At 54.2% G+C, this 21,525-nt stretch overlaps 1 protein-coding gene across 1 annotated transcript in view; it reads right to left on the bottom strand.

Annotated features, from left to right (window-relative positions):
* The window catches only part of KAZN (kazrin, periplakin interacting protein), a 380,404-nt gene that overhangs the window by 225,140 nt on the left and 133,739 nt on the right, over positions 1–21,525 (bottom strand). The window lies entirely within an intron of this gene.

Consider the following 21,525-nt stretch of genomic DNA (forward strand, 5'->3'; position numbering starts at 1 on the left):
TCCTTGCAAAGCTTACCTAATCACTAGAGTCGCTCTGAGCCAAAGGCAGAGGGTGATGGCACTGACCACGTCCAGAGAGGACACTGAGGGTTCCAACCAAACCATTTACGAAGCCCCAGGGCTTGTCTCAGAGATCAGCGTCACTAGGTCAGGCACTGGCAGGCCCAGGAATGGGACAAGAGACAGAGGCAAGGCTGGAGGGAGGAGAAAGGACCAGGACTGGGTGGGGGTGGGGTGAGTGTTTGTCTTGCTGGATTCTGGGGTACAGGTGGGTTCAGATAAAATGCCCTATGCTAATTGAAGGACAGGATCTGCCTTGAACCAGGCCACATGGACCAGACACATGAACCAGGTCCCTGAAGGAGGGCCACCAAGGCTCCGCCTGCTGGTTGTGCCCACGGCCCTGGTGAGGGGCCATGAAGTTCGTTCCGGCACCTCTCTGCAGGCCCAGTGACGGCAGAGCCGGGGAAGCACAGTCATAAAGCAGGGGAGCCAATCTCTCCGCAGACGGCACTGGATCTAGGGGCCCACTTGTGGCTCCACCTCATTTTGGGCGCAGACTCCCAGCCAGGCATCCTTTGTGGGGGACCGTGCAAGCTGCAGGCACCCAGGGCAGAGCTCACACTTTGGAGGGAGGTCGTGCTGGCCTGGGGCCCTCCCAGCACCATTGGGGACCAGAACAGGGCATGTCCCGCGTGCAGGGGCCTTTGACGCTTGGACTTTCTGATCCTGAGTGTCAGGGCTGCCAAGCACACGGGGACTGGGGGGACAGTTGGGTCCGGTGGCTGTCCAGATGGGGTCATGGAGACAGCAGGGGACAGCAACGATGGGTCTGACTCAGTAAGACAACTTGCTTCCCTTCTCTGAGCCTCAGGTTCCTCCTCCTCGGTAAAACAGGACAACAAAACTTTCCTCCTGGGGACATCATATGGACGAAGGGCGGTGTTTAGTGCCGCATTGGCTGTATAATTAGTCCTCAATCCCGGTGTTAAGCATAATGACACTTCCAGTGAAACCACTTTCGCATAATAATTGCCTTCTGTTTTCATGACCACAGTGGGAGGAGGTCAGGCCACTGCTTCCACCTTAGTGACTAGGGAACCAGGCCCTGAGAGGTCCGGTGGCTTTCCTGAGTCCCGGTGTGGGCTGGGGACAGAGCCAATGGACTTCACTCCTGGTTCACTTGTCATTCCAGCCAGTGCCCATGGGAACCCTGCCCTCCAGAGTCCTTGCCCTGTGGCCCTTGATTTTTTAATATTTTTTTGATACATAACTCATACATGATGAAACTCACCTTTCAAAGTACAGACTCAGCAGTTTTTAGTATATTCACAAGGCAGTGCAAACATCACCACTACCTAATTCCAGACTATTCTCCTCGCCCCACAGGAAATCCCGAGCAACTAGCGGTCACCCCGCCTCCCCTCCTCTCAGCCCTTGGCAATCACTAGCCTGCTTTCTGACTCCACGGACCTGCCTATTCTGGATATTGCCCATGAAGGAGATCGTACACCATATGGTCTTCCACTTAGCAGGTTGTCAAGGTTCACCCATGTGACAGCATGTGTCAGCGCTTCCTCCCTTTGCACAGCTGAAAACCAGTCCATTGCACGTCAGATCGCACCTCCTTCCTGTCCCCATCCATCAGCTGGTAGACACCTGGGGCCTTTCCACCTCCCGGCCATCGTGAGTAACACTGCCATGAGCATTCCCATCCCAGTGATCATGTGCACACAAGCTTTCACGTCTCTTGGATCCGTGCAAGCGTAGGGGCGCAACTGCTGTGTCATTGGCGGCTCCTGGTTTCGAGATGATAAAATCTTTAAGCTCTGCCGCACTGGGTCGGTCTTGGGGCACTTGTGGGCCGGGGTGCTGGGCCACCCTAAGGCTGCTGTCTCACCATCCGGCTCATCACGGAGACCCTCAATCCACACACACGTCTTTCGGAAGCTATTTCTACCCCAGCTTGAGTCCCCACGGCACCCGCTCTCTAGGTACGAAGACATTCTCACAGTGTCTCTATAATTCAGTAGAAGGAACATGTCAGATACTTGTAACTTCAATATGGCCTTTGGGGACATCTATTATCTAATACTGTTTTATTAGTCGCATGAAGATATGAAAATGAAGTCGGGGAAAGGAACTCTGGTTAGGGTCTCCAAGGCTTTCTGTGAAATATGGTGTAAGATTCCAGAAATTAAACTAAATTGTACATTCAATTTTTTTAATCTGGTTAAAGCCTACCAGAAAAAAAAACAACCAAGTTCTTCAGGGACTTTCGAGTGGAAGTCAAATCTGCTTGTTAATTGTATCCTGAATCCGCTGTCACGTGAAGAGTTTTGTTTTCTCTGCATTGACTTGATCCAATTAAGTTAACGGTCAGGGAGCTGGTAACACTCGCTGTCTGCAGAGCAGGCGCTGGCCAGGCCCACTTCCCGTCATTCGAACCACGCGACAGGGTCCTCTAAAAACAAAAGGGACCTGGAGGTGCTTTCCCGTCCATTTACAGCTGGACCACGTCAAGAGCCTAAAGGGGTTTCGGATGCTCCTCCTTCTTGAATAATTTACCCGAGCTAATGAAACCTTAAGAACTGGCTCGCCTGAAAGCCAAGCAGGCATGCCCACAGGGGTCTGGAACGAAGGCTTCCTGGGCGGGAGGGATGAAAACACCGGTCCAGCTTCTGCAGCCCTCTCGCACTTCCCTGACGGCGTCCACCCCCACCCAGCAGGCACCCCTGCACCGCGCCTCTGGACTCACGCCCATGGCTCGGGTGGAACGCAGACTAGGAGGGGGTGGTGGGCAGGGTGGGATAGGCTGCACCGCAGGAACGAGCAAGCCCCCGCCCACGTCAGAGCGCTGGCTTCCTACTGCATCTCTGTTTAGCAAACTGGCAGAAAGAAAGTAAAGTTCCCCTGTTAGGACTGTTGATTTCTGCAGGAGAGAAAGGTGTTGACTGACAGAACTTCTAAAGGTGGTTTGGATGCTGTACTACTTCATTACTTTCTCCATTATAAACGGAGGACTTCACGAGGCAGTGCGCTCTCTATGAAGACGACCAGCCACGTAACGGCAGGACCGGCTTTTCTACTTTTCTGTTACCTTTGGGACCTTACCCCAGGGCCCAGCACAGAGCAGCAGATGTGAAACTGGGTGGCGGCAGCAGAGAGGAGCACAGGGAGGCTACATGCATGGGTTTCGGTCCTGCTTCCCACAAACCCCAATGTGTAGCTCAGGTGATTTTCTTAACCTCTCTGTGCCTCTGTTTCCTCATCTGTGACGTGGGGAAATATCAGTCCCGCTTCCTGGTGCACAGTGAAGAGTAACCGAACCAGTGCAGTCAAGCACCCACCCCCAGGGCCTTCGGCCCATCGTGGGCACCGTATTTGATAAAGAAACGATGAGAGCGTCTTTTGAGTGTGGACTTAGGGACTGAGCTGAGGATTACTTTGTCAAATCCTCTAACAGCTCAGTGGGGTGGGCATGTCATGATGCCTTTTGCAAGTGAGGAAGCGGAGACGTGGAGAGGGGCCTTGTCTGAGGGCCGATAACTAGCCAGCGAGGGAGCCAGAATTTCAGCCCGGGCCTTCCTGACTCCAGGGCCGACGCTCCCGGCCTTGAAGCCATAGAACCTCAATCTCGGAACAACGCAGACAAGGTTTTGGTCAGTGAGGGGCAGCTGGTGTCTCATAGACTCCGCCCCCCATCTTCATTTAGCCCCTTTGAATTCTCTGTCCCAACGTTCTTCCCAACCTTCCCATAGCCATTCCTCTGGTGGACGCTGTTCTCCTGGGATGCATTCTATGATATCACCACACCATTCTCCTGTTCGCAATCCTTGGACAAAACAGTTAAATTCAAAACAGCAACCTCCTCCCTCTTCCTACCTTCCTGGACGTTACCAAGGGACCGCTGAATAATTTGCCCGTATAGCTTAATTCACGGCTCTTACACCCGCAACGCCACCTTCCCTGTGCTCTGCACATCAGTGCTGCTTTCATTGCTGAGTTGATGCAAGTCCTGCTTCTCTTGGCAGCGGGCTGTGCAGGGGGAGGAACAGGTCACGCCATCTGTTCGAGCCTCTCTTTTCCTTCTGTAAAGTCTGCGTCTTTCTTAAGCTGCCCCCCTCCTTTCTCTCAAGCCTTCAGGTAGCTGCGGGTGAGGACGGTTAATGTTATGCAAAAGGCAGCTCTATGAGGAAACATGCAATGGGGAGATTTTCTTGGTGACGTGCTTGCTAAAGGTGAGACTGGTATCTTCCAAAATGTGGCAGTACGTGGGGCCGGGCCAAACCGAGCGCCTCTGGGCCCTTCTGCATCAGAAACGCATTGCGGGGCTCTCAGCGGGTCCGGGGCTGTGGGAAGACTTGCCGGCCTCCCCAGCCTTCGTCACACGCCTGCGACGCCAGGCTATGTTCTAGGGACGGGGAACCAGAGCTGGACAGAACATGGGCCCTGCGTCCATGGAGCTCCCAGCCAGAAGGGCAGGTGACGATGTGGTCACCATGGCTGGTCTGGACGTAGGACAAAGACACGCAGCCTCACTAAGATGTTCGAAGAGCAGCGGCCTGAGCCCTGGTTGGGGAAAGCCCAGGCTGCGGAGCGGGGAGAGCGGTGCCTGGGAGGCCCTCGCACAAGCAGGGTTAGGCATTTTGGGCTTTGGTGCAGGGATGATACCCAGAGGCTTGGCCATGGGACTGCAGGGCTCTGGGGCCAGAAGAGGCCGGAGCAAGGACTGGAGGCTGGAAGGTGACTGATGGAGCGGGACAAAGTGCAGATGGGAACAGAGGAGAGGCGGGGCGAACAGGGAAGGGGATGGATTTTCTGCCACGAGGAGCTTACCACTAGTGTGGTGGGGGAGGACGAGTGATGAACAAATAAGCGGGCAAGCCTATAAAATAAAGGTAGAAAGACACAAAGCAGGTCCTGGGGATGAAGAACGGCCGAGCCGGTGAGGGTTTCCTATTCTGGACCAGGCGTTCTGAAAGGTCACATCTGAGCAGAGGCCCGAGTGATGGGGAAAGCAAGGGGGGGGAGCAACAGCAGGGCGGGGGGGGGCAACAGCACATGCAAAGGCCCTGGGGAGGAGAATGCTTGGTATGTTGTAGGAGTAGCAGAGGCCAGTTGTGGGCCACAGCCCTGGAATGGTGGCACTCCAAGTTCAAAGGTCTGCTGCCTTTGGACAGTCGGTGGGGGACGTGGGTGATTCCAGTGGCAGCCACTCACTCCAATGGCGGTTTATTGAGATTTGGTTTTGGATGTCATGGGCATCTTTAGGGGTTTGGACATGTCCTTTGGTTCCTAACTGCGCCTGGTTCCCGTTAAAGCCAGAAACCTCCGGCCGGTTTTCCATGAAGAGAGCAACCCCATGGCTCACCCCTAAATGCCACCATCATAAGGCGGGGCGGTGGCGGGGGAGCCACCCCCACAGCAGGCTGTGTCCTCAGGGCCAGCAGAGGAGAGCAGAGGAAACAGAGGCTCAAGGTGAGGCTTCAGCAAATGCCACTTCTATCACTGCCGGGAACGAAAGGTCAGGCCCTGTGGTATTACTTTTGATTAAACTGAAAAACCAACCCAGCGTTTAATTTCCTCAGGTGGAGGCTGCAGGCTGCGCAGGAGATGACCGGAGGGGCCAGCCTGCGACAGGAAGGCTTGCTTGCAGACCACCCAGAGGGCCCTGCTGGGTCTGACCAGGAGCCCCTTGTCCTCTGAGCTCCCGGCAGCTTCAAGAACACACTGACCTCTGTCCTGACCTGTCTGGAGCCACAGAGGGCAAGGAAGCTTCAAGCAGGAAGAATAAGAGTAAATATTTACTGAGCACGTACTATGTGCCATGCACCTTATATACATATGTGCACACACAGACACACGTAATCCTCAAATGCCCTAGGACTAGACATTGTCACTGTCCTCATCCCCGTGCGACAGCCGTGTAACAGATACAGAGAGAGGTTAAGTCACTTGTCTGAGGTCACACAGCTAATAGGTGGAAGAGCTAGGGTTTGAACCTGGCTAGCCTGGCTCTAAACACTCAGCCCCTAACCACTGAACTGCATGGGAGAGGGGGATGCAGAGGTCAGCCCGAAGCACTAGCAAATCCTCTGAGTGGGGTATACACTTTCCCAGAGGAAACTGGGGAACCTCACCCTCCGCTGTCCACCAAGGCCAGGCTACTGCCAGAGATGCCATTGCCGAGGCCCGCCTGGCTGCCCTCCTCATGTCTTGCCGGGGCACCCGCACTCGCTCCTGGAGGTCCCTGCCTCCGGCCTCGCCTCCTCTGCCTCACCGCCACTGGTGTGCAGCGCCCTCGCTGTCCTGCCCAAGGCTGTCACTAGCTCCACCGTCTGAGCACAGCACGCGGGCCTGGCTGGCCTGACCCTCCTTTCCCCACTGCCACAGTCACGGCCCTGCCACCACGACCACGTCCTGCCCTCCCTGCCCCTGTGCCTCTGAGCATGCTCTTCCCTGTGCTTGGATCCACACCCCCTCCCATTTTCAGCACCTGCTCATACTTCATGGTGCTAGTCAAGGCTCTTCCCCTTCTGGAGACACTCGGACCTGCAGGTTAAGCTAAGAGACACCCTGGGCCCCCGCTGCACCCTGGGGATGGCCACAGAGCTGCTCCATCCCTGTGTGGTGGCTGAAATTCTCGTCTGCCTGCCCGCTGGGCTGTGAGAGTCTCTGGGGCCGGGCTGGAGTCCCACGCACTTTTGTTTTCTTATCACCCAGCACACATCAGGGGCACTGAGGATGCTCAATAACTGACCACTGAATGAATGGACGGATGAATGAATAAGTGGCTGGCCGCCTTTGGCTTACCTATACTCTCAAGCAGGTAGCAATTCTGATTCATGCCCTAATCGGATAGTCGGAAGCACCCTGTGCTTTGGGGGTGGGTGGGAGGCGAGAAAGGCTATCTGAAGAGGAGGGTCAGGACTCACCCGAAAGGGGCCAGGGCAGGCATTTTGGAAGTACAGGCCCAGTTGTGAGCCCCGAAGACCCTGCAGCACAGACTGAGGTCACACGGCCAATGCCGCTGCTCCCCTGGAACGGTAAACCCACCCCCGTGCCAAATGATCACCACAACAACACTAATCCCGCAGCCACAGGTGGAATGTGCACTGAGTGCGGGGCTGTGCCTGTGGGGCTGTGCGCGTAGAGATTAAGGCTGGCGGTGCATCCCTTCTGTCCACACGGAGCCCGCGAGGCCCAGGAGCCGCTCTGTGGGGACGGGATGGGCCAGGCCACAGGTGTTCCGTAAGTGTCCCTAATCACCTCCTTCCCGCCTCTGCATTCCCCTGGGGACTGGGCCCAGGCACACGTGCTCCAGGAGTCCTGGGTACGCCGCTGCAGTGTTATTGGGTAGGCGGCTTGGCCAGCGATCAGGGTGGGCCCTCAAACAGGCCCCGAGACTCGGGGTGGAAATCACACGAGGTCAACGAGCATGTGGGCTCTTAGCCCCAAAAAGCCAACGAGAAGGTGGGGCTAACGAACTAACACACGAGGGTAGAGAGAGCTGTGTGAGGACGAGGCCCAGAGTGACACTTCAGGACAGAAGAGGGAGCACACTGAGCGGTTTCCGACGTGGACGTGTCACTGGGAAGGCTTCCCGGTGCTGCCCCCCCACCGCCCCACGGACCTGGGCGTCCCAGCAGCGGCAAGATCCCCCACCCACCTGTCAAGGTCGTCAGGTCACGAAATCTTCATAAACTGCTCCAGGAGAAAGGCTGTCCAAGCAGATTAACGGTGATGGGACAGAGTTCAAAGAGGGGTTGCTTTTGATGATGTAGATGGGTGTCAAGGCCATTTCCAGCGCTGGGTTCTCGTGAGGCACGTCGTGAGCAAGAAAGGACATGGAATAGGACGGACGCGGAAGCCGAGGGAGCAGGACGGATGAAGTGCAGGCTGCCCCCCACCCTCGCCCCGGAAACCAGCCGTTCCCCCGGCTCTGGGAAACCGGGTCTGGAGAGCCAAGCCCCCACCGGAGGGAGCTGGACAATGACACCAACGATTTCCGGACAGAAGAACGGCCACCTACTATGAAAGCGAGTGGCGGCCTGTCACCGGGTCAGGGTGCTGTGACTGTTGAGGAACGGACGGCAGTGAGCATCACACACCCCTGTGAAGATGCTACAATCCACCGAATCATGCACTTCTACACGGCGAGTTTTACGGTAGGTGAGTTGCATCGCAATAAAAAAAGTGGGAAAAGCCCTTTTTACTCCACACGCCACCCCGGGTCAGAAAACTCAAGGAACACGGAGATGTGGTAACTCAGTTACAGGAAACCATATTCCGCAAAATTCCACAAAGAACACAGACAAACAGTTCGAACCCTTTGCAAAGAGGAGACACAAGGTGTCTTCTATGGGTACCTGCAGCAGCTTGAGCCAGGGGATAAGCTTCAGTCACACAAATGTGTTCACTGTGCACCAGACACTATCTAGGCTTCAGGGACCGAAGGGGGACAAGGAGACGGGGGCCTCAGCCCTGAGAGGAAGAATGGAAATAAGGCGAGAAACCAGATTACGGGAGCAGGAGGTGGGAAGGCCACGGGCAGGGAGAGGGGCTCTGGAGGGTGGACCTGAGGAGGCTCAGAGGACAGCAGAGTCCCACGTGGTCATCTGGTCCAGGGGACGAGGGAATGACAGACACACTGAGGACACAGAGATGGACTTGGAGGATGGGGCGCGTCCCATAGGTGGTCCAGGTAGGAGGGCCGGGGGAGCGAAGGCTCGGCGGCTGGAAGACACAGGTGTTCTAATTTCCCTGCAAAAGGAGGGTGCGTATAGGGCGGTGGAGGAAGGTCAGTCCAGAAAGGGGAGGGGCCCTCATACCAGCCGACAGGAATGGGGTGCTCTGGTCTATTTCAGGTTCTCACAGGGCAGGACTTGGCCAGGTGCGTCCTTCCCTGCCCCGGGGTGGTCCTGGTGGTAAATAGTGAGGCAGGCAAGGTTTGTTTTGGGAGCCTCCCCCTCCTGGCCCGTGTTCCCATCCACTATCAGATTCCCAGCGTGGTCCTGCTCTCAAGGCCCTTGGCCTTGGTGGGGATGCCCCCTAAAAGATGCTCAGTGAGCAGTAGATGAGGGAATGAATGGATGCTCCCGAGGTGTAAGACCTTCATCTCCCCACCAACCCTAATCTGTCCAGGGTCCTGTTTCTCAGGGCTCTGCTAGAAAAGGGCCAGATAATCTGGCTGTGCACCCCCATGAAGGCACTTTGAGAAAGGAGGGTCAGTCTCCTAAGTAAGAGGACGGCACTTGTGAATTGATTCTCTAGGGGAAACCTCAGCCCGGGGGACTCTGGTGGCAGCAGGTCGGCACGGGGCGTGCTGGGCAGAAGAGTCTGCCCACAAGCCTCAGACCACAGCGCCACCCGTCGTAGGCTTGATTGCCCAGCGCTCTGGCATCTTGAAGGCCGTGCAGTTGCAGGAGGAAAGCCGTCTCTGGCTCGGCAGGTGAGCATTGGCAGCAGTGAGCTCATTGTGGCCAGACGCCGGCATCGGGTGCTTCAGCAGGGGCCCGTCGCTGGCTGGTGCCCTCAGCCTTCCCTGAGTTTCTGTGCTCCTTCTGTTCACACTGATAGGTGACTGCAACTCATGCCTCATCACTCTCACAGCCTCATGTAGGGAAAGAAAACCTTGAAAGAATTTATGCTGCTTCAGTTTCCTTAGAAAGGAACCGTTCCTGAAGGTTCTGTGAGTTCTCACCCCAAGAATTCAGTTTACCCATCCTGGCTTCCCTGGAGCGCCCCTTAGTATCTAGCTGTGATTAATCACAATTCATTTTGGATCAAGAGTTCCCTTCCGTGAGCTACTCCTGTTGGAGTCCAAACCATCTTTTTCTACCTGCTACATATTTGCCTTTCGGCCAAGCTCCTGGGAGCAGAAATCTGAGGCTAACCCAGCAAATGAGTTCTGCAGTTGGAGGCCTGGGAGCCACCGCAGGCCCAGCTCGAGTTCCTGGGGGTGGCGCTGGGGCGGGACAGTGACTCGGGCAGGGTGGGCTTCCTGGGCATGCGGCCTCCGCAGCTGCACAGGGCACCACGCTAAGAAAAGCCCTGTGTTGGGTTTCAATGCTCTGCTCTTGCTGTTTTGAAATTCTTGACACTTTTTGAGAGAGGGACTTTCGTTTTGCCTGGTCTTGCACATCAGAGAGCGGGGCCTGCGTGGAGACCTGGCTTGGGTTCCTACTGGGGCCGCTGGCATGGCCCGAAGCCCCGCTGACCTTTCAAAGAGTTGAATCCTTGGTAACGAAGCCTCCCTCAAATTAGTTCCCCTCGTGCTTTTCCACGGCTGCTGCCCTGGAGTGGGGCTGGCCGTCTCTTTCCTGGGCTTCTGCCAGAAAGTCCTGGATTCCTGAAAGTTCTCTGTCCCTCCGGCCTCTGCCCGCTCTGAGCCAACAGGGCTGTGGTGCGGCACAGCTCCAGGGGAGCCGCATCTGGGACCCCAGGGAAAGGCCCCCAGCAAGCCCTGGACATGTTCGAGGCAGAGGCCCCGCAAAGCACCTGTTATCTCAGAACAGAAAACGTGAATCGAGCTCGTGCTGAATTCCCGGCAGCGTGCTAAGCACTCCGTGTGCATGGGCTTGAGAGCTTAATCATTTATGCAACCCCGGAAGCAGGTATGAGGACTGTTGTCATTTTCTGGGTGGAAAAGGTGACGTGCACAGAGATGGCCCTGCAAACTCTAGGCAAGGACAGGGGTTACAAAGGCGAGGGCCTTGCTTCAACGGCCAGTGTGGTCGTGACCGCACCTTGACTTCGGGCAAGTCATTTAACGTCACTGTGCCGAGATTTTCTTCTTTTAGTACGGGGATCATGAGAAACACACCTACCTCGTAGTATGCTAAATCTAAGGGTTAAAAGGGTCAATATATGTAAAATCATTAAAACACTTCTTGGTATAGGCTAAGTACAATATACGTGTTAGTACACTCACTGGCTATTACTTATAGGAACACACCCGAGGCCACACGGGGAGAAAGCAGCCAGACCGGGTCCAGAACTCAGCAAATGAGACCTCCCGCTCTGTGAGTTTCACCACTGGCCACACCACCTTCCAGGGAGGGAGCCACGACATGCCACGTGGGGAGACATCCGCAAAGCGTGCCTGTCCATCCAGCTCCCCAGATGCTGGAGTCAGGAGTTGGAAATTAACAAGCGGAAGAACGCAGTTCACGATGTTGACTCTTATCCCTAAATGTGTGCTGTTGGTTAGCTCAGAAATGGGTAATTTTGAAGCACTTCTAATGGCACTTCCCTCTTTGCTAGAAAATTCACCGTGGAGTGTTGCTGTAGACTAACCCTTACATCAGCACAATTTCCTTCTGTTAACTGTCTCACAGGAGCGCGGGGGAGAGCGCCGGGGTTACGTGAGAATTACAGGGTGGGCCAATTGTCCAGGCGACGGTGTGTACAAAGGTATTTTTTTCCCCTTTATCCTGATAAAAAGGGAGCGAGTGAGCACCTTTTAAAGACAGGCATTGGGTTATTTAGATGCCAGGCGGTGGCCTTTCTCTGTAAATGGCAGATGAAAATTAAATACGCTTCCAGAGGCTCCTTATTTGAGCTTCATTTTCTTGCACTCCATTCAGGGCACCAAATCACATGCCTGGCTTGGCCCAGTGTGGGGTTTCAGCTTTGTGTGTGCACAGAGGGCGTGTGATTGAGAAAGTGTGGGCTCCCCAGTGCCATTGTGCAAAACCAGGCTGCTGCTCCCCAAACTACAGATGTCCTTGAAGCCAATGACAACACTGCCAAGCTCAGGAAATATTAACTATAGAGTTACCAGTGGGTGAAGGCATATGAGTCAGAATAGTAAAAGATTAGCGGCCAGTTCTGCGGGCGCCCCAGACACAAATGGCATCCGATTTAGAAGGTACAGTGGTTGACTCTGGTGCAATGGAGGTGAGGACTCATGTATTAGGAGCTTATCGGACTAAGTAAGTGCTTTGATACTAACAATGATGAGGGTAATAAGAATTCTACTCTTATGGAGCTCCTGCTCTATACTGGGCTTTTTGCTAAGCATACAACCCCTGGGATGTCATCTGAGCCTTGTAAGGGTCCTGCGAGACCATCACGACACTCTCATTTTGCAAGAGAGGACGCAAAATACTCAGAGACGTTGGGCAACTTGCCACGCAGACACCGGGCGGCAGGGGTGAGGTTGCAGAGCCAGGAAGACCTGGCTCTGAAGGAAGCCCGTCTTCCACGCCTTCGTGGGGCACTGTGCTAATGTTAGTTTTTCCTCAGCCCAGCTGGGCAGAGAGGAGCATCACCACTACTACACTAAAAACAGTAACGACGAGAGCAATGACAACAATTTTAAGACCTCGGGGGCTGACCCACCCATACCATCTGATCTTTACCACACTTCTAAAGGATAGGTATTCTTTCCTTCTCCATTTTGGGGATGAGGAGACTGAGGCTTCTTTGAAAGGGTCAATGATTTGTCCTGGGCTATTCGGATAGAGGGGAGACTGCTAAGGTGTATGGTGGGGCAGAGGGAGAAAAGATGAGAAGGTGTGGGTCAAGTTCAGGCAGGAAGGTCACTGGGGTTAGGGAGCAGCATGAAGCTCCCACTATAACGCCAGAAGAACAGGCCTCTCCTGAGATGTCCATTCTGTCCAAGGGCTAAGACCTGGCAGCCATGTTCCCCACCACACCACCCTCAGGCCATAGCTGGTTAAACTCCTGGTGAACATCTCTGACCCAAACCAGCCAATGAGATTCTTTCGCTCAAGAACTTGAACTCAGAGGCACTGAGCCTGGTGCCGTTTCAGTGCTGAGTTTGGTCAAAGGCAAGGGAAGGTCCAAAAACTCTTACTGTGGAGGTCCAAGGGGTAGCCCCACTTCCTGTTTCCTGATGCTGGGCAGTCAACTCTTATTGGGCTCCAATATTCCTTCCCTGAATTCCCTTTTCTACACAATTTAGCTCACATAGGTCTTTGTTACTTACAGCCAAATAAATCTTAGTTAACAAGTATCACTGCTAGTGAAGCACCTTCTAGAAGCTTAACTAATGTTTGCATCTTTTTAAAAAATGTTTTTAAATCCTCACTCAAGGATGTGTTTATTAATTTAGAGAGAGAGGAAGGGTGTGAGAGAGAGAGAGAAAAAAAAAACATCGAAGTGAGAGAGAGATATCTATCAGTTGCCTCTTGCATGCACACTGACAGGGGACTGAACCTGCAACCCAGGCATGTGCCCTGCCGGAAATTGACCCTGCAACCTTTTGGTGTAGAGGGTAACACTCCAACCAGCAAAGCCACCTGGCCAGGGCTAACGTTTGCCTCTGAACCTCCCCAAATACCCAGAAGGTATTATCTCATTTCACAGATTAAAACATGTAAGTAGTTAAGCTGGACTTGAATCCAAACTGTGTTGGACCTTCTAGGACCACGCATTTCTGGTTGCCGGGAGGAGAGCCCGTCCTCGGGAGGGTGGTACCCCTCCGGCACAGCGCCTGCACCCCCTCCTCCAGCCCGGAACAGCTCTTCTTTACTGTGCATCTCTCTCCAGTGCAGGCGCAGCTGCCTGCATGGCTCCCCAGAACCCTCTGTGAGGGTCAGAGCCGTGTGCCAACTTGGCTAGCCCACAGCCCCCAGTTATGCTGTCAAACACTCATCTAGGCTTGTGAAGGTGTTTTATAGATGTGATTACAGTCCATAATCAGTCGACCTTAAGTAAAGGAGATTTTCATAGTTAGATAACATGGAAGGGCCTGAATGGATCAGTTGAAAGGCTTTAAGAGCAGTGTGGAGGCTTCCCTAAAGAAGCAGAGATTCCACCCAGGCAGTGGCTTTACCCTGTGGCGGAGGATTCCGGCCTGCCCCGCCCCCCCCCCCCCCCCGACTGCTTGCCCTGCAGATTTCAGACTCGCTTTGCGATAACTCTCTTAATATGTATCTTCTCCTGGTTTGTTTCTCTAATTGAACGAGCCAGCACACCCTCCTTAGGAGCCCCCTGCTGCCCACAGGTACAGGCCAACCTTTGGGTGTGATTTCTACCTCGTCTCCAGTTTGATCCCCACAGCTGACACCCTCCCTGTCTCCAGGCTCCACCCCATTACACTCCGCACGCTTGCAAGCTTTTCTTTCTGCCAGGAGACTTTCGACAAGTCTACCCGCTAGAAAACACCTACTCGTCAGCCAGGACTCGGCTCAGGCCCACCTCCTCCATGGAGCCTTCCCTGACTTCTTCAGACCAGCCATGGTGCCATTTCCTTTATACTCAGATTGATAACACTGGGATCATTTTTTATCATTTTTCTGTTTTCTTGGCTGGGCAAGTCTCACCTTGAGAACAGAGAGTCTATCTCTTTATCTCCTATCTCCAGGGCCTAGCTCAGAACCTGGCCCACAGATACATTTCTGTTCAATAAATGCATGAGTGCACACATCTGGCCCTAGGATCCTGGTTTTGCAGAAGGAATGTTCTGGAGCAGAAGGAGGTCAGACCACACCTGGCTCCTCAGGGTCACTCTGAAAAGGCCAGCTGGTCCTTACCAGTTCTGCCTGGGAATATTTCCTTTTTGCAGGGGCTCAGTCTGAAAAAGAAGCCCTGTGCTGAGATTTCCCTGGCTTCTCTGCCTGGCTTGGGGCTCCATTATTAGGATGAATTCCTGCATGACCTTTAAGATTAAAACTAAATGTTCTGATCTCTCCCCAGACAGGTATTAGGTGCTGGAAATGGCATTTTGCAAGGACCGTGTTGAGCAGCAAACTCCAAATATCAGCCTCATCACCTTCTGGCACGTTGCAGCCAATCTGAGCTGGGCTGTGCTGAGCATTTCAAGGCTAAGGGCAGCTGTTCCTCTTTTTCATGCTGGCTCCAGTGGGTGTCCCTTCTGAGCCTTTTGAAAAGCCACCATCAAGGGAAATGAGGCCCGAGTCCTTGCTGCTGCCTCTCACAGCCTGCTGGGACTGCCAGAGGAGAGAGGGTTATCAGCAAAGTTTATCAGGGCTGTCGGGGGAGAAAAGAGCGCTTTGGAAAATGCACCAGGCTTCTGATGTCTTCTGCCCTCAAATGAGACCGGGGGCCACGGCCGGTATCTTTCATCAGGAGCGGTATTCGGAGTTCCTACATTTGGACTCTTCTGATGAAAGGAACACCTAATTGGGTAATTGTTTCCATAGAAACCTAAGTGTATGTGTTATTGCTTTTATGAGACTCTCCAATTACCCAAATGAGGGAACACACATATACCCTGACCCAAGTTTTCCCAGGAGGTAGGTGTCCATGGGGAGCTAGGAACCACTTACAGGGAGGTGGGTTTGCCAAAGAGGGCGTGGGTCTCATGCTGGGCATTGTCAACTGCTGGTTCTGAGCCGTCACAATGTTGATGCCAATAATAGCAAATATGTATAGAGCATTCTTTACATGTGCCAGACATTACGGTAACCCTTCACAACAGGTCGAGAGGCAGGCTCCATGCTTATACCCATTTTACAGATGGGGACACTGGGCTTGGGGAGGTGAGGGACTAGCCCAGTCACACAGAGAGAGAAGCATGATGAAGCCGAGACTGGCAGACACAGCAAGGTTGGGAGAACTCGGTCCATGTGTGAACTTCCCATTAGTGAAGATTTTTTTATTACTGGGGGTTGAATTAACATTCATTTAAAAATAACAATAGCTTATCTTTATTGAGCACACTTATTTGCTAGGGATGGTGCTAAGCATTTTTCCCGAATTATTTTCTAATTAATTCTCAGAACGCACTGTAGGGGGGGCTGTTATCATTCCTAGTCTGCACATGGGGAAATTGAGGCTCAAAGAGACTGTCTCTTGCTCTCCTGATGGGTTTTAAGGTACAAACTATTACTGGGGGAGCTGAGGAGCCTGGTTGTTAGCATTCAGCCTTGAACTTGTCTGAAGACTGAGAAAGCCACCTCCTGTTGGTGCCGTTTTCAGCCTCTTCATGTGCGATTATAAATGACACCACAACACACCTGTTCAGTCTGCGTGCAGACTCTGTCGGGGCTGCTTAGGCCCACGTGCTTACGGTTGTAACTATTCTCTGGAGTTGACCCCGTGCTTAGAAAATGCAGTGTCCACTGTAAAATCTGGTGGTCAAAAGGAAGTTTTTCAAATGGATGTGTGATTTTTCTGAGCAGTTGAAACTGATGTTTTACGCCTTTGAATGACCAGTTTTCTCTCAGGCCCCACCCCCTCTGCTGCCAGCACCCCGGGGGGCCTAGCACTGGGGCTGCAGGCCTGCGGGAGGTGGTCTGCTTTTCCGGAACACCCATTCTCTGAGCTGCTCCCCTTCTCTGTCTCTAAGTCAAGGTAAAGAAGACTTTTGAACTTGAACAGTTTGATTGGTTTCTATTTCAGCCCACAGCAGAGCCTAGGACCCAACCTGCCCCTGGCTGGCGGTCATTTGTCACTGTCCCTAAATCATCAGGAGGACCCCCCCCACCCCACCACTGCACAAGGATCGCCTCTGGGTGCGCACAGCGTGCCGGGCGCTGTGCCGAACACTGTGTTTTCTAAGCTTCGTTTTGCTCATGTGCCCTCAGCATCTGGAGCAGTTCTGAGTTCCAGTCGCTCCTTGCTTGTGTGCGGCGAACGAACTGGGAAACTCGTTTACAGTGCCCGCTTAATCCTCACGCCAGCCTGTGAGGCAGGTTCCAGGACTCTCCCCATTTGATAGGTGAGAAAGCCGAAGCTCCGGATTCGGTAACTTGTCAAGGTCCTGTAGGAAGTGAGCAAGTGAACGGGAGGAGGCGGGTCCATCTGCCCACTCTGCAGACGCTGTGTGAGCTGGCGAAGGAGCAACGGACTCGCTCACCTGGATGGGAGAGACACAGCAGGCCTCCAAACGGAAGTGGTACCTGCCAGTTAGAGATCTGTGCTGGGGATAAAATCAAACAGGGTGCACAAGGCGTGAGGCTGGGCAGGGCGGGCTGGCCAGGGGAAGTCTCCCTGAGATGTGACACCTGAGCAGGACCTGAGCATGACATGAAGAGACGGTACTCGGAGCAAAGATCAGGCCAAGGCTTCCAGACGGATGCACTGTCAAGTTCAAAACCCTTAAAGAGGAAACACGTTTGGCTTAACAAAGCCTGTTTGGTTCTGACCCCCCAAAGCCTTCGCTTGTTCTAAAGCTCTCCTTTGGATACCTAGCACACCTGGGACTACACCAGGGTCTACCTCGAGGGGTTTTTCGGGAGGAATTAATGAGATAGACTGTGTCAAGCAGTTAGCAGTGAGCCAGACACAAACGAAATGTTACCTGTTATTGCACAATTAGCATTAACCCCGGGTACCCTGCAATTAGCACCAGCGAAGGAGGTCGCGGATACCCAGCTGCCAGCGTCGCAGCGTCTCGCACGGATGAGTAAACTTCTTGGATGATGCTTGCCTGTCACTTCGCTTTGGGGGAGGGTTACTGGTAACTTGGCTGCCAAAAAAAGGGCAGTGGGATGAATTCTCTGCGGGATGATCGGAGTGTTGGGAACACTGAGCGTCTTAATCCCGGGAAAAAAGAAGCACAGCAAACCCTTCTCAGGAATTGTTCAGAGAACAGTGGCCGTCAAAAGGAAATTAACAAAGCGCACAGCAGATAATCGATAGTAATCAGCACAGGAAATCAAAAAGAAAACAACTGCCCTGCAGACCTACATCTCGTTTGTTCAGTCTGTCTGTGAGGTCAGGAGCCAGGCCAATCCACTACGGTTTTTAGATTCCGAGGTAAATACATTCATGAGCTTCCTGCAGCAAGAGGCGAGTCCCGTTCGTCATTCGCGACAGCAGCCCGTGCAAAGGCCCCGCTGCTCTGGGAGGACAGTGAGCCGGAAAGCCCCCAAGGGAAGCCGGAGGAGCCCACAGCGCCTCCTGGAGACAGGACACACAAACTGAGTGCAAAAGTCTGTGGTCTGAATTGATCAGGAAATCAGCCATGGCGGGTCGTGCTTCCCAAACTGACCAATACAATATTTCCCATCCCACCTGTGTGTTGTGGCCCCATGGAGAGGTGGAGACTATTTCCCTTTGACTGTGGTCCCTGTCCTTTGTTTTGGCCAATAGAAGTCAAGGGATGTGGTGATGGGTGACTCCTGAGTTTGGGTCTGAGCTGATCTGCAGTTTCCGCCTTTGCCACTGACCTGGGGCAACGCTCACTCCTGGGATTCATCTCCACGACCCAGATGCCCAAGGTAGTCATGTGACGAGAGGCACATGGAGAGGAAAGGGGAGTTCTCAGGCTCACGGCTGCCAGCCACAGGAGTGAAGCCCGGTTGCCGTCTGAACGCAGCCCGTGGGACCCCTGCCATCTCCTCGTGGAGCCCAGTCACCCAGCCCAGCCCACTCACAATTCTCGACCCACCGAATCCTGAACCAATGAAACCGCTGTTTGCAGCTGGTCGATTTTGGGTTGTTTGTTATGTGGCAAAAGAGCTGACACGTTGGATAACCGGTGCTGGTGATGTGTGTGAGCCTAGGGGGCCATCTGAGGACCTGGTGGGGATGAGGGCTTGTGACAAAAAGGGACAGTATTGTCTATTTGTTTGGTAGTGAGCTTCTGCCTTCAGATGTACATTTAAGAGACTTTCCCTTCTCAGGTTCCTCTGGGCTCAAAAAGGCCAGAAAGTTGAGTGAGCATTTGTAGCTGGGTGCGATCAGTCGCTCACACGGGCTTAACCACAGCTTTCTGGGGCAAACCCGAAGTCCTGCCGCGGCAGAGAAGGGGTCCAGGCAGTGGAAGTGGGGGAAGCGGGAGAAACGTACGTTCTCACGTCTATCGCACACTGTCGGGAAGACGGGCTCAGTGAACAAAGCCAGACTCCCCGCCCTTAAGGATCTCACATTCCGTGGGGTGGGGAACAGGAGGAGGCCAAGATAAAGAACCACCGCAGCCCTGGAAAAGTGCCCCAAACAATGACGAGTCACGTGACAGCAGTGTGTACGGAAGGGGCTGCTCTGGCCGAGATGCAGGGAGAGCCTCTCAGGAATATCTGAGCTAAGACGTGATGGATGAGGAGGTGGAGGGACGAGAAGGATTCGGGGAGACAGTCCCCAGAAGCAAGAGCGATCTCAAGTCCTGGAATGTGCTTAGCTGGTTGGAGGGGCAGAGCGAAGGCCCCACCAGGAGAGAAGGAGCCAGAGAGAAAACGAAGGTGTGTGAAGTGGACAGGAAAGGACCCAGTCACGTGGGACTCACGTGGACTGTGCAATGGAGCTTGACATACCTCCTGGCAGCAACAGGAGCCGCTGGAGGTGTGGCCTCAGGGGTTTGCCCCCGAGGTGTCTGGGTCGGCTAGACCTGAGTTCAAAGCCCGGAGTTTTCTCTTATTAGCTTTGTGACCTGGGACAACTCTCCAAGCCTGTTTCCACTTCAAAGAGTTCTTACAACAAAGATTAAATGAGATACTGTGATGTGCTTAGCAGAACACCTGGCAGGTCACCGATACACAGTCAAGAGTAGCAGCTACCTTTCTCGGGCAGCAGCCAGAGGGCTGAACAACGTAAGAAGGAACGATGCTCTGGCCCTGACACCGAGTGCTGGGTCGGGCGACTTGGGGCAGTGATGGCAGATCGCCAGGGGCGGGGTCTGGGTCACTCACTGTGGTTGGACACGTGGGTCTACGTCACCTCCTGGGCGGGGTGAGGCATCCCCACCTGCACTTCTGTTCCTTCGCTCCATCCCTGAACGCTGAGGACAGACAGCTGGGGGGAGGGGTCGTGGCAATCACAGAGAACAACGTGGCCAGGTGGCTCCCTGCAGAGAATGCCCGGGGGGTCCCTGCAGAGAAAGCTTCCAGTGCAAAGACTCGATCCAGTGACCACCTTACAAGGAGCCTGCCTCTGGGAGAATTTCCTCCATGGTCTTGGTCTCAGGATCTTGAGCTATTCCTGGGCACCTGGCTGGTTTTGTCTCCTGGGCGTCATGAATTCCTCACTGATCCCTGCTCCTTCAGGATGCAGGCTCCTGGACGAGAGGAAGCGAGTGGCTGTCTCACAGGGTGTGGACAGTGGCGAGCGCCCGGCGTAGGTCCCCACCTTCTTTCTGGGCTCCACCTCCCTCTCCTGCCTCTGTTTGCCTCCTGTGGCTTTGTGCTCTGAGAGGAGGTTTTCGAGTTCCGCCTTCTCTTTCACCCCCTAGAGAGGAGTGTGGTGGACGCCAAGGCCGGGCTGACCTGGATTGTCCCTGCAAGCCCCGCATTCTAGCTGGGCGGCCGTGGGCATGTTAATTAACCTTCCTCAGCATCTTCATCTGCCAACTGAGGCTGAAATGAGAGCGTGGCCATACAACCCTAATGCAGTGGCCTCTTGGAAGGAAGCTGTCAAGATGAGCTGTTAAGAAAGCATTTCTGTGACACCGTTCTGGAAATGAAGACAAATGTTATTAAGGATTCTGACGATGGAGGAAACCCAACATGACAGAAGAAGGACTGCTCTTTGGTCCTCACTCTCCACATCTGTGCACGGGGGTCCACTTGTTGCCCGAGTTGGAGGCTGTCCATCACGTGTCAAGGACTGACTAAGGCACCCTTGAATCTCTTTGGTGTCCCTGGTGTCGGTACGGCAGGGTGGGCTTGTTGGGGTGGGACACAGGTGCTCTCGAGGTCTGCCTCCCCTGGGACCGGAAGCTCCAGGAGGGCAGCCCTGTGTCTGCTTTTGGCCAACGGGCTGCCCAGACAAGCCCCAGGTGTGTGAGGGGTTTTAATAAAGACTAATAGAGAGGGAGTTAGGGAGAGAGCATGGGTGCTCCAGGTAACCTCCCGGAGGGGTGCGGATCTGCTCAAGAACCAAAAAATGGCAAAACCGAGCATCCGAAGGGTGAGTGCCATGTGAGAAGGAGAGAGGGAAGGGACTGTTTGCTGGGTTTCCGTGTGCACAGGGCCTACGCGAGGGCAGCATTTGCATGACTTCCCTCCCCTCCCCGTGAGCCTGTGGGGACCCCAACCCCACTTTACAGAGAGGAGAAGTGAGGCTCCCAGAGGTGGCCCTGCCGTGCTCCATAACCAGTCAGTCAGCCACCGAGTCGGGGTTCGACTTCCTACGGGACTCTACAACCATTCTTCACCCCTTAACCTGCCTCTCAGGGGACACAAGGGTGAAAGACAAGAGGGAAGGAAGCTGGGGGTGGTGGCGAAGAGGTGAGTTAGGCTGCAAAAGAAAGGAAACGGTGTCTTGCAGGTGTTGAGTCTCCAGAAACTTTGGCCGACTCACTGCAAAGTCCGAGATGGCAGCGCTCGGGTGGGCAGCAAGAGCGGGACGCCCACGCGGGTGGGCGGAGGGCCCTTGGACTCAGACCACTTTCTTATAATCAGCATTGACAGCTCTTCCGTGCCGTGTTTCCGTCCAGCTCCCCTCCGCGCCAGGAGGCTGGAAAGACGGTGTTTTCTTTGGAAGGGAGGAGACCGGGCTGGGCTGGGCTGGCTGCAGCTCACGGGGGAAGGCTGTGCTAATTAGAGAACACAACCGCGGGGCCCACGGCCAATGCAGCTCCATTAGCAGGTCCTCGAGGCTCGAACTGCGCCAGCGGAGAAGCGGCTGCATGGAATAGCCGGCTATGGT

This window comes from Artibeus jamaicensis, unplaced genomic scaffold (assembly GCF_021234435.1).
Source record: "Artibeus jamaicensis isolate MK-2021 breed Jamaican fruit bat unplaced genomic scaffold, CSHL_Jam_final scaffold_847, whole genome shotgun sequence".
Taxonomy (NCBI): Eukaryota; Metazoa; Chordata; class Mammalia; order Chiroptera; family Phyllostomidae; genus Artibeus; species Artibeus jamaicensis.